Genomic DNA, 16,724 nt, shown 5'->3' with positions numbered 1-16,724 from the left:
GTACCTTCAAAACAAAAGCCACCACAACGCTCATCCGCTGACCACATAGCCACGGGCCAGTCAGTGCGCCGCTTACCTCATGGTGAGCAAATTCCTTCAATCATGGGGCGATGCACCACTTGAATCATTCCTGAAACCGCAGGCTGATGCATGCTCCTGTTACTTTTGGAAAGCGTCTTAAACATTGCGGGCTGTAGACCCGCATATCCGTAATGCGCGTCACCTCCAAACCAAAGGCCTTCATCAGACTGCTTAAAAAATTCAAGTTTACGCACGCCTTTCACTGTGCATTAAGAAGGAGCATGCAAAAAGAATCATCCAAGTAAAAACAGGAATCTTTATGACATCATAGCCATTACATAGTAAAGGAGATGGGTCATTTGGAAGTGAAAAGGGAAGACAGGTGCTTGGAAAGAGATGCTCACAGTGAGGTGGGGGCCTCACAACTGCATGACGTAAGGAATGGGACAAGGAATGTGGATTAGGATGTAATATGTATGTATATCGTTATTTATTGTACATTTTTTCTTTCTTGATTGCTTATTGCTAAAGTTATACAACACAAGAGGAAGTTAAGCTCATTAGAAAGCCCACCCACACAAATACTCTGCCTCTTACTGACCCTGACTAGACTATATTCTATGTAGTGAGCATTTATGTTTTCATCAATGTTACAGACAGGCCGCGTTACATTTTTCAATGTAAACAAACAAGGTAGTCTCTTATACAATTGCTGGAGACAGCCACAGCATGCACCAACTCATATCTGGGGCACACTTGTATAGGTTATAACGGCACCTCCTGGCCCCTGCACCCATTAATGTATGGCAACATACATTGAGCTTGTAATGGATTGAGGGTGTCATGGTTTAAGGGTGGATATATGAGCTTTGCTCTGATTCCTGCTACAGTCAGAGCCCACCCACCCTTTTCGACTAACTCTATGGTTGGTAAACCTGACATGGTGTAACAGCAGCGCAGCAGCGGCATCGGCCAAGCACTTTCCGGCCAATCAGCAGGATGCAGAGCCAGGCAACTAGAAATGCCGACAGTTCATAGGCTACAAGAACTTGCAAATTGAAGTGATTTCTTCCATCTTCACTGCTACAATGAATGTCATGAGCAGCTCACTGGAAAATAAAGCCAGGCGGGGACAACAAAAACACTACTTTCAATTACTGGTGCCTTTAGTCCCTCTGCAGTTACTTATTAGGCCAACTCACTCATCTGCGGTATTGAATCCAAAAATGCATCTGTTTTGGGGCATATGTCAACAAAGGAGTAAACAGAGTTTATGAGTTCCCACATGTTATGTACAATTTAGTTTTTTCACTTTCAGTCAGACTGAACACTGTATTGTGATATTGTGCAGATGAACTGCATACTGTCTCCCTGTTCATAAAAAGTTGTAACTTTGGTGCTAGCGCAAGTCTGTTGGAGAATGAAGTGCAGCCTGAGGTCCTTGAAGACCTCCTGTGTCCACCATGGAAAACCATCTTCCATCTCATCTTTGAGCTGCAGAATTAATCTTCACCCTGGATCCTTCCTCGTTCCTGGTCTTGAGCAGGACAAATTTCCAACTTTCCTCACTAAGATCCAGTTGCGCCTTTGACATGGATGGATTTCTTCAAGACCTCTTAGAGCATGGAATTCCGTCACGAGGCACCTCACTATCCCATGCTATTACAATTTTGAGTTGTCATTTTTTATCCATAAATATACTTTTTTCTGTACCAGTGATCCTCGAGTTTGGTTCTACTGTGGGACAAAATTGTAGACTTAGTCTGTGAATGTCCGGCACGTTCTTGGTGTGCAGGAGAACCTTTGTATAGGAGAGATGCGGAAAAGGTCACGACGCGGGAATGTGAATCCTTTCTACATTCCTTTATCAGATGAGGAAGCATATTTTTGCAGATTCCCTTCAGATTGCTTGCTCAATCCTCTTCAGATATATATATATCAGGACCCTTCTTCATAATACTCATATTCTACATTACCGCCACAAAGCGTATGCCAAATGTTATTTTGAGTTTGTGTTCATCTTTACTTTTTTTTAAAATCTTTTTTTAAATGCTTTTTATGTATTTAAAAACCTAGTTGAGAATAAAATAACTACAGAATAATTGTATTTGTTGTCTTAACTGCTTTTAACAGGGATCATTTGCTTTGACTGCATTGGTTGGTTCCTTTCCAGCTCAAGCTTTAAAGATTGTTGATATGTTAAAAATCTAATAACTGTCTGTTGGACGTGACCTTCTCTTTCGAGTCTATACTAATGTATTAAAGTCCAATCTTAATATGGAATAAATAATTGGTGTAAATGGTAAGAACAAGTTATTTACTTTCCGTGACGGTCATTCTGATGGATACTCTAACCACAGATTCCTCGTCCTTTGAATTCTTGATTCAGAAATGTTTCAGCAATCGGGTCTGCGCACCGACATGTCGTACCCGCAGACTCTTTGGCTTAGTCCCACCTCCCGAAGTGACAGCCAGAGACGTAAATAGGCACCACCCATGCACGCTGACGTCAGTTTACCAGAAAGCCTTCCATGCCCTTAGGCACGGAGTGACACATTAAAATTATGACATTGCAGATTCTAACATATGGATTCACTTTGCGGTCAGAAGCCTGAACCATGAGGCTTTCCAGTGTGAAGTGTTATGTCAAAAAGACCTGATCACCTTGAGTAGGCCTAGGGTGCCCAGTGATGGGGTGACTTACCAGCCCTGCAAAACAATGATTTTGACCATGCTGCTGTCAAAGCTTCACTGAAAGGGAACAAAGGCCCTAACATTGAAAGGCCAGGTTGCATGATTTCCATAAGAAAAATAGTCGTAATGTCCACAGTTGGCAACTGGACTTCCAACACCGCTGAGGGCCTACCAAGCACTGCCGCAAATGAGGAGGTTTTCCTGGTTAGGAATGTCCATAGGGAGACTGATTCCATCTGTGGGGAGGCATCAAGGCCATTTGTGGTTCTAAATACAGGTCGCCATTCATATAGTGATGGGCAAATATTGTTCGTCTCCACATCATGTGGAACATTCTGAAGGCCCTGTTTAGCGTCTGAGCCGAATAACTCCTCAAGACACAGGAGATTCTGGCGCTGGGGTAGGGACACTGATGGAGAATCCTCCACACCATTGGCTGTACCGTAGTGATCCCATAATGAGTCAATGGTCCTGATCGAGCTGAATTCTGCTCCTGGTCCGAGACTGGCTTCGGACCCAGAACTGGTGCCTCCAACACCAGGGCAGGCACAGGACCTGCCAGAACTGACATGGCCTTTGGCAAAGGAGTGGAGTAGCGGCTCGGTGCTGGCGTGTGTCTAGACAGAAGCTTTATGTGGTAAGGCAGTGCCAGGGAAGACCCTGCCAGCAGACGTCTGGCATCTCGAGCAGGTCCAAGGTCCTCCAGATGGGCATGGATCATCCTTAGGAGCTGCAGCATTGTCTCCTTGAAGCCTCTACCTGCTGTTGAAGTCAAAGAATGCCTGTGAGCGCATCTGCTTCAGCTGTGGAACTCAGATAACTGGCCCGGAGTAGGGTCTTCGGAGGATCAATTGCGTGATATTTCTCTGGAGCAGGAATGACAGTGAGAGGACTCAGGTCTGGACTTCATAGGTTTGTGCTGAGATTTGTCCTTGAGCTTCAACTAGGTCTCAACTAAAGATGCACCAGGACTGGGACTTGAAGTATGTACAGGGTTGTGATTTGGTTTGTAATCAGCATTTTTATTTTGTGATCAGTGGCACACAACTTCCCCTCTGGCGTCACATGTATTAAGGAGCATTTGTTGCACCACTTTGAATCATGCTTGGACCTGAGACACCAAAGGCAGACTTCATGCAACTTTGTACTAGACCTCTCCTTCCTGCAGGTGGGGCACAGCTTGCAAACTGCCGCAAAGTCATGTCTCTAGCAGACGGTCACTGGATAAATGTTTTGGAAGTCAGTGAATAACCGACAAAACTTTAGGAATACAGATCAGGATCTGCGTTGCCAGGCATGGACAAAAGGAACTGACGTCAGCGTGCAGGGGTGGAGCCTCTAGACTGCTTTGCTCTATGACTTCACAGGGAGGACAAAGCCACTGCAGAGCCCAATGGCGCCACCTGTTGGAGTGTGGGAGCAATTGCTGAAAAGTTTAAAGATTGTGTGGCACCTTCAAGAAATCAAAAAGTGGGGAATCTGGTGTTAGATGTAACTATCAGAAAGACTCCACAGGTGTGTGTGATCAGTACGTTCCAAGGTGCATTTATGCAAACAGCAGCCTTGATACTGGTTCCAGGTTGTGAGGTTCTAATACTGATGATACATGCAAAAATTACTACTGCTATGAATTGTCTGATGAAGCACCATTTTAGGACACACAGAATAAAAGTGGTTTTACGATTGAAATTCAGAATTTAGGTAAAGATAGTAGAAAAGGGTTCTCTGCCCACCCCTCCTCTGAGGCAGGAATGGATGAATGAACCTATGAAAAAGAGAAATGTCCTTACACAATGTTCCCTAGTCTGCCACCTTCTGATGCAAATGATCTAATTAGTTCAAATAGAGATACAGGAAGCTGTTCTTGAGCATTGCTTTTGAATGCAATTTAAATTGTCCAATAAAAAACCCAGAAGAAACAGAGTTCAAGGATTTAGCAAGAGACTTTGTCTCTGCAACAGGAGGCAGAGCCAGGCCTGCCAGAAAAGAGTGGTTAATATAGTAAACAAAGGATACTCGTCACAGGATGATTTAAAAGTCCTAAGTGAAGCCCTTCGAGTCAGCTCCACCTGCATTTCTAATTCTACTTTAAACTTTAAATATTCAGGTATTTCAGATAATACGTTTAGCTTTAAAAAAGTGTAATCATTGCAGGATGATTGCACAGATCCATTGGATAAAGTGAACTGCGAAGGTCTCTATTCCAAGCGCCTCTTTACATTTTGGCCCCTGTGCAAACAGCTGTTTTTGCAGGGGTCCCAACTACAAGTTGTGCAGTAAAGTTGACACCCTCTGGAATTTCCTTTTTTAAAAAAAATAATCTCAGCAGATCGGTTTTCCCCTATATTTAACATGGCAAATCTTGGGACATGCCGATCCTGGTGCAGCAAGCACCACAATTAGTATTTCATGACGATTTTTTGGGATAACTCGAGATTAGTAGTGCATATCTTACATGGTGAATTCCGAACCCCGCGGTATCTGATTCCAGCAGGTACCATGAATATCGCCAATTCTCCGGGGCACCCATAATCGAGGCCTAATCAATAAACTGACATTTCCATACTGAACAGTTATAAGGTGCAACACCATCTTTCAAGAAGTGCTCTCAATGACGTTGATTTTCTACATCCGGCATCCCTCCACTTGTCAATAAGATGCAACTTACTTAATCACAAAACCACTGCTACCGTCCCATCTGCTTTGTGGTTCAAGGAGTCTGTTTCAATCTCATATTTGTAATACCAGACAGCGCTTCCAGCTGGACGGTGGTAGGGTTTCAAGAGCTTGCACAACCTTGTACGAGTGTTTTACGTCTTCTGCAGGTCTGGTAAAGCACTTGGCAGTAGCATTTTTTAATCTTGACTGACAGTCGACTACTACTACAGTCTGTGTTAACCAACTGCCTAATGCATACCACTTGCTCACTCCCTGGCAATTCCCAATGACAGTCATTCTGAGGCACAGACACTAGATTAAAATCCAAGCGGGCAGCCTCTATCCCTAAAGTCAAACACCTCTTATCCTGCCTGAACTACTCACCCACCTCCTGCTGATACTACAGATCCTTGTAGTTTCTGCATGTTGTGTTTGAGGTGTTTAGTTGGGGAATCCATAGACATTCCTCCTCCTGGAGTCCATGCCAGCTTCTAGTCTAGCCAGGTCCTCTCACTTATACTCAAGCTAAATCTCTCTTTGGTGGTTTCTCCTCCATCCTTGCTAAGACACGTCACCTTCCTGCTCATTTTTCCATCCAACTTACCAGCCACTTCCCCTGCACCAAATGTACCCATTCTAAATGTGAACCTCTTCCACATTTGGTGCCTTACTGTTCATCTCCATGCAATTATCATTCAGTCTCTGACCTCACTCGCATGCTTCAAGATCAACCAATGCTCACCATCCTCATTTTGCCGATCTCAACATGATGAACAAATTGGACCAGTTGTGTATCGCAGAAACCTAACTCGAAGTACATCCATTCTAGACACATTGGTCCACCAGGGCCACTCCATTGTTCCCTTACACCAAGGTGGTGAACTTGTGATAATTCATGAGAACTCAATTATGTGCTCACCGTGTCCTACACCTTCCTACTCATCTTTTGTAATTGTCCTCTTATATCTCAAAGCCAGTTTCGAAGCACAGGTGGCCCACTGCTTGTGTGTGAATCAAATGCTGCATTCCACCACCGCCTTCCTTGTAGAGTTCAAATTCTTCAACTATCTGTAGATGCTTCTCCTATTGCACGACCTCCAGCATTCTACTGACTGACCTCATCACCACCAGATCCATGATGATCAAACGTTTTCCCTGCATCGAGATTTCCTGTTCTGATCCCCTTCCAGTTGATCACTTCAACCCCTTCCCTTTCGAACAAACACCTCACTTTTCGAAACTTTTCAAGAAGCTAACCTTTGTCCCTCTAGAGGTCAATGTCACTTCAAGACTAATCAATTCAACCACAATGTAGCTGTAAACTAACAAATAGAATTAGCAGTTGATACTCGGGCACCACATCAGTTAAAGCAACAACATATGAAATCAAGCCACGGAGGCCCTCACGGTGGAACGAAGAGAGGTTTGAAGGCTTGAAAAAGCCTGGTGCTCCTCCAAATCGCCAATGCAACACGCAAAATGAATAGAATCCAGAAGCTAAAAACATTCAATCATCACTGCTCAGGCCTGGTTGGTCCAGGACTACATTAAGAAGTCCTCTAGCCCTGAGAACTCTTTATTTAATAATATGTCAAACTGTTCTCTCTCATTAAATCCATGCCTTGCATTTGAACTGACAAATGCAATAGATTCCAAATCTCCTTCACTGGCGAAATACTTTCAATCAGAGGAAGTCTCTGGCCCGCCTTGACCTCAGTTGGGTCACCTCGTCCCAGCCCTACCAATGCTTGATATTTTACCCTTTGAAGAACCAAGTAGTTGATCCTGCTCAGCAAGAGCCTCAACCCTGGCAACAACCACCTGGACCGCATACCAAGCAATATTATTAAAGTCCATAGTCATCTTTTTGCCCGGACTTGGGGAAACCTGGTTAACCCATCCCTTCTCCAAATAATTTTCATCAACATACAGACTGTGGTCACATCACTACCTTTCATTAAAGACAGAACACAAAAACACCTCTTTATTATTGATGTTTAAGTACCAGTCGTAGCTGAACAGGATAAGCACCTGGCACATACTCCAACTCAGCAGAACAAAGCACAACCCTCAGCAGGATCTGTAATACCAATCCTTTCGTCTTTTACTATTGACTACAGAGCAGACTGCAAAAGTGATCGTCTCAATCAAATCAGGATGTCCCTCAGATCCGTGTCCTCCCAGAATTCTACACCCGTCCCCAGAAACCATAGCTATCCCCCTCACTGCCATCTTCAACTCAATGATCACACTAGGGCGCTTTCCAACAGAGTGGAAGAAGGCGTCCATACTGCCACTATTACAAAAAACTAACTTGGATGCTAAGGACACCCTCAACTACAGACCCATATCAAGGCTCCCTTTTCTTTCAGATGTGATAGAAAAAGCCATTAACATGGAACTACCTTCCTTGGTCAATGAGAACGCCATTCTTGATCCATCTTAATTTGGATTCCGCGCTCATTACAGCACAGATCTGGCTCATTACAGCCACTGAAGAGCTCAGACAGACCCTGGAGGGAGGGAGGGGGGGGGGCGAGTGCTGCCCTGATCCTTCTAGACTTAGCAGCATTTGATACAGTTAACCACAAGCTGCTGATAAACCGTCTAGCCTCTCTTGGGATCAGGGATAAAGCACTCTCCCTGCTTGGCTCCTTTCTGTCAGAACAGTCCCAAGCGGTAGCATTGGAAGACTACGTTTCACCCTCCTTTTCACTACCCTGAGACGTCCCTCAGGGATCTTCCCTGAGCCCAACGCTACTTAATTTGTATGTTATACCTCTGGCTAAACTGATCAAACGATATGGTTTTGCGTTAGTACCTAACGCTGATGATACGCAGATAATTGTCTCGGTGGATAGTCCGTCTAGCTCTCAAGCCACCAGATTCCATGACTGAATGAGTCATACAGGAAACTGGATGGCAGACAATTGTCTAAAGCTCAACTCCTCTAAGACCGAGGTTCTCCTATTTGGCAATAGCTCCTCTATCTGGACAGATAGTTGGTGGCCTTCTCAACTCTGCCCTTTGCCAACACCAGCATGCAAAGCTAAAAACCTAGGATTGATTTGGTACAAAACTGTCATTTGAAGCCCAAACCAATCACATTACTTCTGCCTGTTTCTTTGTCCTCAAAATTCTGAAGAAAATACTTCCTTTGATCCCTTTTGATCTAAGAAAAACAGTGGTATCTACACTCAACTCATCCAGATTGGATTAATGCAATGCCCTGTTCACCAGCGCAATAAAACGCAGTATCCAAAAGCTCCAGTTTGCACAAAATGCGGCAGCTAGAATGCTCCTGGAGATCACCAGATTTGAATCTGCTTCTAAGGCCCTGCTTCAACTGCACTGGTTGCCGGTAGCAAAGCAGATCCAGTTCAAATCCCTTTGCATAGCTTCCAAATCTTCAAACAAACTGGGGCCAGAGCAGATGTCAAGCTTTCTTAAGCCATGTGCTCCGACAAGATCTCTTAGATCAGCCGAGCATGGAAATCTTGTTGTCCCTAGAGTGTGCTGGGTCAGCTGGGGTGGCAGGAGTTTTAACGTAACTACAGACAAAGCATGGAACTCCTTGCCAATCTCTCATAAAAAAAAAGAAACTAATCTGTTGAAATTTAGAAAGGGTCTAAAAACCTGGCTTTTTAAATGGTAAATCTTAACTATTCCATCTAGCTCTGTCTGTCTGAAGGTAGCGACTAGACCCTCAGGGTATTAGTAGCGCTCTATAAATATATCATCCTCATCTACTTTCCATTAAAAATACAGCTGGAATGAATTGAAAGGGTTCTGGGGCTCCTCGCCAATCAGGCAATGTTCCAACTTGTATTGCAGTGCTATATAAAAGGTAGGAGATTCACCCAACTCCCTGTTGTATTTTTTTGTAGCCCTGAGGAAGTTATAGAGTACACCCCAACACGATGAAACACGTATTGGCTCTAAGGCTAAAATCGAAGAAGTGGCCCACAGGCTGTGAAATAAAAAAAAAAGACCACAAGAGATAAAAATTCTTGTATTGAATATACAACTCATAATACACCGCAGCCTAAACAACCAAAAGCACCAGCTACTGGGTTGGGAGTGGGCCCCTCCAACCCATCTCTAAAGGCCCCGACGAGTAACAACCAGAGTGCACACGGGGATGATGGAAAAAGCAGAATGCCTCAGAAAAGGGTTCCACAAGTAGAGATTCCCCCAGAAGCTGTGCCCTACGTGGTGATCTTAACGGGGGTCCCGCAGCTAACTGAAAATAAGAAGGAGGGATTTGTTGACCTCAAAAATAAAATTATCCATTGGTTGCGGTTGCACAGGCCGATAGCACCTAACATAGATGGGGACATAGTTCATGTTAGACGGATCAATTGGCTGGGGAGTAGAATTAAAGATATTGAGGGGGACCTAGTGGTGGTCAATTTTAGAGACCCTCGGGCAGTTGATTACATCCTAAACTGGCCACCTGGGAGTGGGGAAACCTGTGTTATCCCACGGGCTTTAACATACTTTTATCCCAGGTCAAAAGTCACCAACTCTAAATATTTAAACAGACCACAATTTTATAGGCCGCCCATTATTCCGCCCTACATTAATAATCAACCTCAGTATGGTCATCAGCTGACTAGGGTGCCTGATCTACACTCCGCCTGGTCCATGGTCCCTCATGGACATAGGCAGAACCAGGGTCCCAGTATGAACCATCTGATGCCCTTTACCCCATTGGACACCTATAATCGGTTTTCTCAGCTGTGTGGGCTGGAAGACTGTGATTGAAGTTGGGGGCAAGGGGGGGGGGAAACTGATAATGAACCTCCAAGGGTGGAGGATCCTCGTCCACTCTGGGGTAGCATTGGTACTGAAGAAGTTAGTCTATCTACAGACCACATGGTGACCACCATTGACATTACTGAGGATTCTAGGCCAGCTGGGCCCGTGATGAGTACGGTTGATTGTTTAGCAACCCTAACTTCAATGGCCCAGGAGGGGGGGTGCCCCTTGACTAGGGTGGCTAATGAGAGGTTGCCAAAAGTGGGTTACACTTACACGCCTAGAGGAAGGAGGGTAATAAACCTCCTCTCTTGGAATATTGCTGGGCTAAAGAGGAAGTTAGATATTCCAGAGTGGCACATACAAATTGAGCAGTTTGATGTCTGCCTGTTTCAGGAGACATGGAGTTTTGTTCCATTACATAAATCGGGGTATACCACCCACTGTGTGCCCGCAGTAAGTAAGGGAAAGGGCAGACCATCGGGCGGGCTCATAGTCTGGATAAAAATAGATCTGAATTGGGTGGTTACAAGACATATTGTGGAGTGTAATGATATACTCCACCTCTCGGCAAAAGGAGGGGAGGATGTTGTCAGGCTTGACCTTTTTAATGTTTATGCAAGAGGGACACAGGGTGACTCCCCCTCTTTGACCCTAACATCCCTGGATTTGGCTTTAGCCAATTGCCCCTGCTCAGCTAAAATTCTGGTGGGGGGAGATTTTAACTGTACATTTGAACCCCTTCTCGGAGACGACCCTTTAGGAATCGAAGAGGAGGATTCAAAATGGTCTATTCCAACTCTTTCCCTGTCCCCTGTTAGGAAGTGGTCGTCTAGGGCCATACAAATTAATGCATTGACAGGGGACCATAAACTAAGAGCCCTCAATGGTAGGACTATGTCTGACCAGTCAGGGGCATGGACCTTTAATAGACTTTCGGGTCCGTCCCGAATCGATTACATCCTAATGGATGTTGGATTCTGGCCGGACCTGATCGACATGGAGGTCGTCCCAAGCCAGGATAGTGACCACAATCCCCTGTGTTGCAAGTTCCATTGGGGTGTTCTGAATGACAGGTGTGCGATGGCCATCCTAAAAACAACTAAAGAAGTTATCCCATTTAATAACAACCGTAGATTGAAATGGGATAAGGCTAAGCTTAATGAGGGCGATGTAGGAAGCATCAAAGCAATGGTTGAGGGTCTATCTTCCACCTTAGAAATATGGGCTGGTGAAAATTGGACCGTTAGTCCCCAATACCCCTCCCTTGACTCTGCCTATAAATCCACAATAGACCAAGTTGGCAAATTTTTTATCTCGAAGGGGAAAAGTAATAGGGCTCCTGCTATACCCTCTACCCTTAGCAAAGTATGGTATAATGAACTTTGTAAAAGTAAAAGGAAAAAATTGACAGAAGCTCTACTTTCAGGGGACCCTCCACTGGTTAGAGCGGCCAGGAAGGATTACCTGAAAGTATTATCATTGGCCAAACGGGAGTGGGAGGAACAGCACTGGCAGGACCTTTCCAATGCAGTGAGTGGCAGGAACCCAAACCTCTTTTGGGAACTGGTTAATAGATCTAGGCAGAGAAAATCGCAACCATTGTCTGATCATATAACTTGCCAGCAATGGTTTACACACTTCTCATCCCTATATGGCGACTCGGAAGAAACAACTTGTCCTGGGGTGAATAGCCTGGGTGAAGGGGTCCCCGTGGATGATACCGAACTTTTGTTTTCAACGGGAGAAGTAGTATTGGCGATTAGACACCTAACCCCAAAAAAAGCCGCTGGGCAGGATGGGATCCCTGGGGATCTATTGTTGGCGAATCCGGAGTCCTGGGCCAAACTAATAGCGATTATAATGAACCTGATCACGAGGGGACACCAGGTTCCAGACTCCTGGAAAGGGGCTGAGGTAGTTACTGTGTACAAGAAGGGGGCTAGGGATGACCCTGCAAACTACAGACCCATCAGTCTGATAGACATAATCCAGAAAGTGGTCGGCAGGGTCATCATTTCAAGAGTAGGCGACTGGATAGAGGAGGCTAGTATCCTCTCCCATTTACAAGCGGGGTTCAGAAGGAAGGTAGGTACGATGGACCAGGTCTTTCGTCTCTTTGCCATCTACTGGAAGGCGGTTACTATCATGAAGGGCAGTTTGTATATGGCCTTCATTGATCTTAAAACCGCATTCGACCTGGTCCCTCGTACAAAACTTTGGGGAATTCTAGAAGAGATGGGTATTCCCAGTGGTCTTCTGAGCCTAATCGTAAAGCTGCACGAGGGGAACTATGCGAGGGTGAGATGGGGATCCCAGGGTCAACTTACAGATAGGATCCCTGTGCGAAGAGGAGTGCGTCAGGGTTGTGTTATGGCTCCGACTCTCTTCTCCCTATTCGTAAACGGAGTGGTTGACCATCTGATGGGGGAGGAGTCGGATGCCCCATCCCTGGCGGGGGAGAGAATCCCCACACTTCTCTTCGCTGACGACACCCTATTAATTTCTAAATCCCCGGTGGGCTTGCAAAAACTCTTGAATCGATTTAGCTCCTTCTGCACCAACCGAGGCTTAACTATCAACACATCAAAAACCAAATTGATGGCATTTGCACCCTCAAGAAGATTTAGAAATAATTTTGTGCTTAATAACGCCCCCCTTGAGCTGGTTGAGTCTTTTGACTATCTTGGTGTCCGAATTAACAGTCACATGACCTGGAAGGATCATTTGTCTAAAATGCTATTAAACCATCATAGAGTATCCGGGGTGACGCTGAAGGAGATCCGGGAGTCAACCAGCAAACCGGTCTCCCCATCTATGACCATCTATGAGGGCCAGATCCTTCCCGCAGCACTCTATGGCTCTGAACTGTGGGGGTTTGAAGGGGTTTCTGACTTGATGAGAGCGGAAAACAACTTTTTTAGGAAAGTGGTAGCTCTCCCCACTTCTACCCCAATGATCCCTCTAAGATTAGATCTGGGCAGAAAAACAGTAAAGGATTTGGTGAGGCTTCGCCCGTTGTTATTCTGGTCCCGACTAAGAAGAACTGAGGAGCTCGCAAAGTATGCAGAAGGGCTGGATGAACTGCTACTATTGGACACCTGTAAAAAAATAAGATGGTTAAATAAATTGAAAGAATTGGTTTTCAGCTTGGGTCTTAGAGAGGCATGGGAGTCGCAGTCACCACCACCGAAAGATGTTATAAAAAAACTGTACTGGGACTGGGTACAGAATAACACTATGAGGTCTACGAATTTGGGCTCACTCACTGACCAGTTTTTGTCTATTAAGTGTGTGCGTAAATTGGAACCCTTTCTAGACTTAATAACCAAACCATTGGACCGAGCGCTGTACCTCAAGTTGCGATATGGGACGCTCCCGGTGAATGAGTTTACGGTAAGATGGCTGGATGCAGATGCCTGCTCGCGTGTTTGCCCGGGCTGTGCGGCCCCTAAGGAATCGGTGGCTCACATGTTCTTTGCCTGCCCAGCTTACAAAGGGGCACGGAAATTTTGGTTGAAACCCGTCTGCAGGGAATTGGGGCTGAGGTGCCATAGTCTGGCACTACGCGTCCTTTCTACAGAGTCCTCATCTGCCAGTATGATCTGTGGGGTGGCTAAGTTTTTAGGAAGTGCGTGGATGACACGTTCCCGGTTACTGAAACTACAAATTGGAGGTCCCACTAACTGAGGACGATTATACTGTCAGTAAATTGATGAATGATGTGTCCATGCTTTTAATGTATTTTATAATCTTTTATTGGGATTGAAACGTTTATGTATTTGTATTCTTTTATGGTGACAAATTGCCGAATAAAGATATATATGAAAATATACATTTATGGAATAAGACATTCACTGTAGCACGTGCTTGAGGCTGAAATTATACTTTCCATTAAACTTGCTTGTTGGTAATAACATGTTTCTCCTGACAGTTAAGTTTGCTGATGATTAAGGTGGATTTGTTTCAGTTTGATAGAATATCTTGAAAATGCTGTTTCCACGGCCTGAGATCTCATATTTTCTAGGGCATCCCTGGCATTGCAAGCAGGTTCTCCTGCTTCAGCACAGTAACTCAAGCCTCTTAACCATTTAGCAAAGGGGGTGCATTGTCTGTTCGCCAGGAACAAGCAATATAGGGTTTTGCATCTATTGCACCAATCGCTACATAGGTGATCGAAGACATCTGGACTATCCTACTTCGCCAAGGATGGCTATCTAGGGGTCCATTAATACCAGACCACCCATCACATTCCAAAGTGTGATCAGTATTTGTGACCAGTATCAGTTGATTGTGTACTTTCATATCATACGGATGTAAATCCCAATCACAGGTTCACATCTCATGCAAGGAGGGTTCTGTTTCCACTAATCTTCTAGGGCCCGATTCACAGAACTAACTTAAGACAAAATCCTAAACTTACTACCATTTTGGTATTCACAGAAGGCACTTACTCATTTCGGTATTCACAGAAGTTAGGAGTCCTCATTAGCTTAGGTGCAGGTGGACCTTTAGGACTCCTAAATGCCTTCTGTGACATTAGCAAATGCCTTCTGTGACTACCGACAGTCTTAAAGTTAGGATTTTTCTCAATTTAGTAGTAGTAAAGTTAGGACTCCTTGATACTAATGGCAGCACCCAGGAGTAGTAATGCTCACACTCAATTGCATATGGGAAATGCTGTTTCATATGATGGAGCACCCTGCCAGTCTGACATTAGTATCAAGGGAACTGCCACCATACTCCTACTCCAGCCATACACCAGCAAATGCCACCACCTGCAAAGTTATTCACATACCACTCATTAGCATTTATGCCAGTGTCTGCCATTATATGGTCTCATACTCACTCTGCAGGAACTTGCATCTGATGCTTAGGTGCAGGTGTCCCCGAAACGACCTGTCCAGGTGCTACCGTAACAGGTTTTGATGTTTTATGCTGCACCCAATCCACCCATGGAGAAGCTTGTCCTTCACACATTTGAAAGTTTAAGGAGGGACCCAGCAGACTGAGCGAGGCGAGCTATAGATGCAGAGGTCACAACAGGGAAAAGTAACACAGTCGAGACAAGTCAATGGTGAAAAGGAGGTACAGACAGCCCAGCATGGCCATTTTAGATTCTATCTGATTCCAGGCTGTATAATATCTATTTATTTTCTGAAAAAGCAAAGGTTAAAGTGACGTTATAGCTAGGTGCTGAAATCAAGTAAAATGTAACCTTTATAAATAAAATAAACACTCAGAATTTTACCAGTTATAGTTTACTGAGCTCGATATAACTTGACTCTTTAGCGCTTTAAACTGTGGAGAGATATTGCACTGAACTATTCAATCAGCAGGTTGTATTTTTTTTTATTGAGTTTTCCATCGCCCTGTTTCCCTGCTGTTGTATGGATTTGTTCAGCTGCTCACTTTTTCTTTGATGAGAACTTGTGTCTCCACCATGTACTGCTTACAAGCTTGCTTATTAAATATCTCATAATCTGTTCAGAAACATCAATCATGACATCACGGATTATGTATATATATATATATATATATATATATATATATATATATATATATATATATATACATACATACATACATACACACACACACAGACAAAAGTGTTACTATTTAAAAATTAGGGAGATGTTAACCGACTGAGAAGATGGGTAGACAGAGTAAACAGGTGTGGAAAGGGGATGCTGTACTTATGCAGATACCTCTCTCTATTCCTATTCCCTTTAAAAGTATACTAGGCCTCAGACAACTAAAAACCCACGCATTTTCTCACATTTTTAAACCTTTGCCTTCATGCCACCCTTAACATCGCAATGCTGATGTACTTCAGCCTTCTCTTCAGGAATGCCTTAAATTCAACAGCTCCTATTTTGACAAATCAGCATTCAGGAGTGCCTCTTTTGTGTTCAATACAATATGTTAGCACTCTAATTTTCATTAGAACACGTAAGGAAACTGCAGTTGATAACTGGGGAGTTAACCGACAGACTGCTGCCTGTGTTGGAAGCATATTTCACTCTGCATGCCATAATATTTTTTTTAGAAATGGACGAGTAAGGTATTTTAGAACTAATGGAAAATATGTCCTCATTTTAGCTTTCTAGAGCACGAACTATAACTGCAGTGACAAAACAGACTTCCCTATTTTCCTAATTTCTAAAGTTAAAGATTTAGGCTTCACAGGTTTGATTCCATCAAGATGGCTTCAGGTGTGCCACAGTTGTGTCATAACTAAGAATTTTAGCGCACTAGTTGTTCATTAGGATACTATGGGGAAGCTGCAGTAGAACACAGAGGAAATCAACTGGCAGGCCACTGCTGCTGTTGGAAGTGCATGTTTTATTCAGAATGCCAGACTATATTCTTGCATGGTTAAGGAAGTTACTGTGGATTTAAAGAAAATAAGCTCTACAGTTAGCTCCTCAAGCACGTTCTGTAACCTCTATGAGAAAAATCATGAGATAAAACAGTTTTTTTTCAAATATGAACAATCCCAGCACAGTATGATCATTTTCAAAGGGTAAAATTACCTTTTAATACTAGAAGAGGCTTAGGAATTTACATAAGTGTGAAACTTGACATTT

Source organism: Lissotriton vulgaris, chromosome 10 (genome assembly GCF_964263255.1).
Source record: "Lissotriton vulgaris chromosome 10, aLisVul1.2, whole genome shotgun sequence".
NCBI lineage: Eukaryota > Metazoa > Chordata > Amphibia > Caudata > Salamandridae > Lissotriton > Lissotriton vulgaris.
This window is presented reverse-complemented; position numbering follows the sequence as displayed.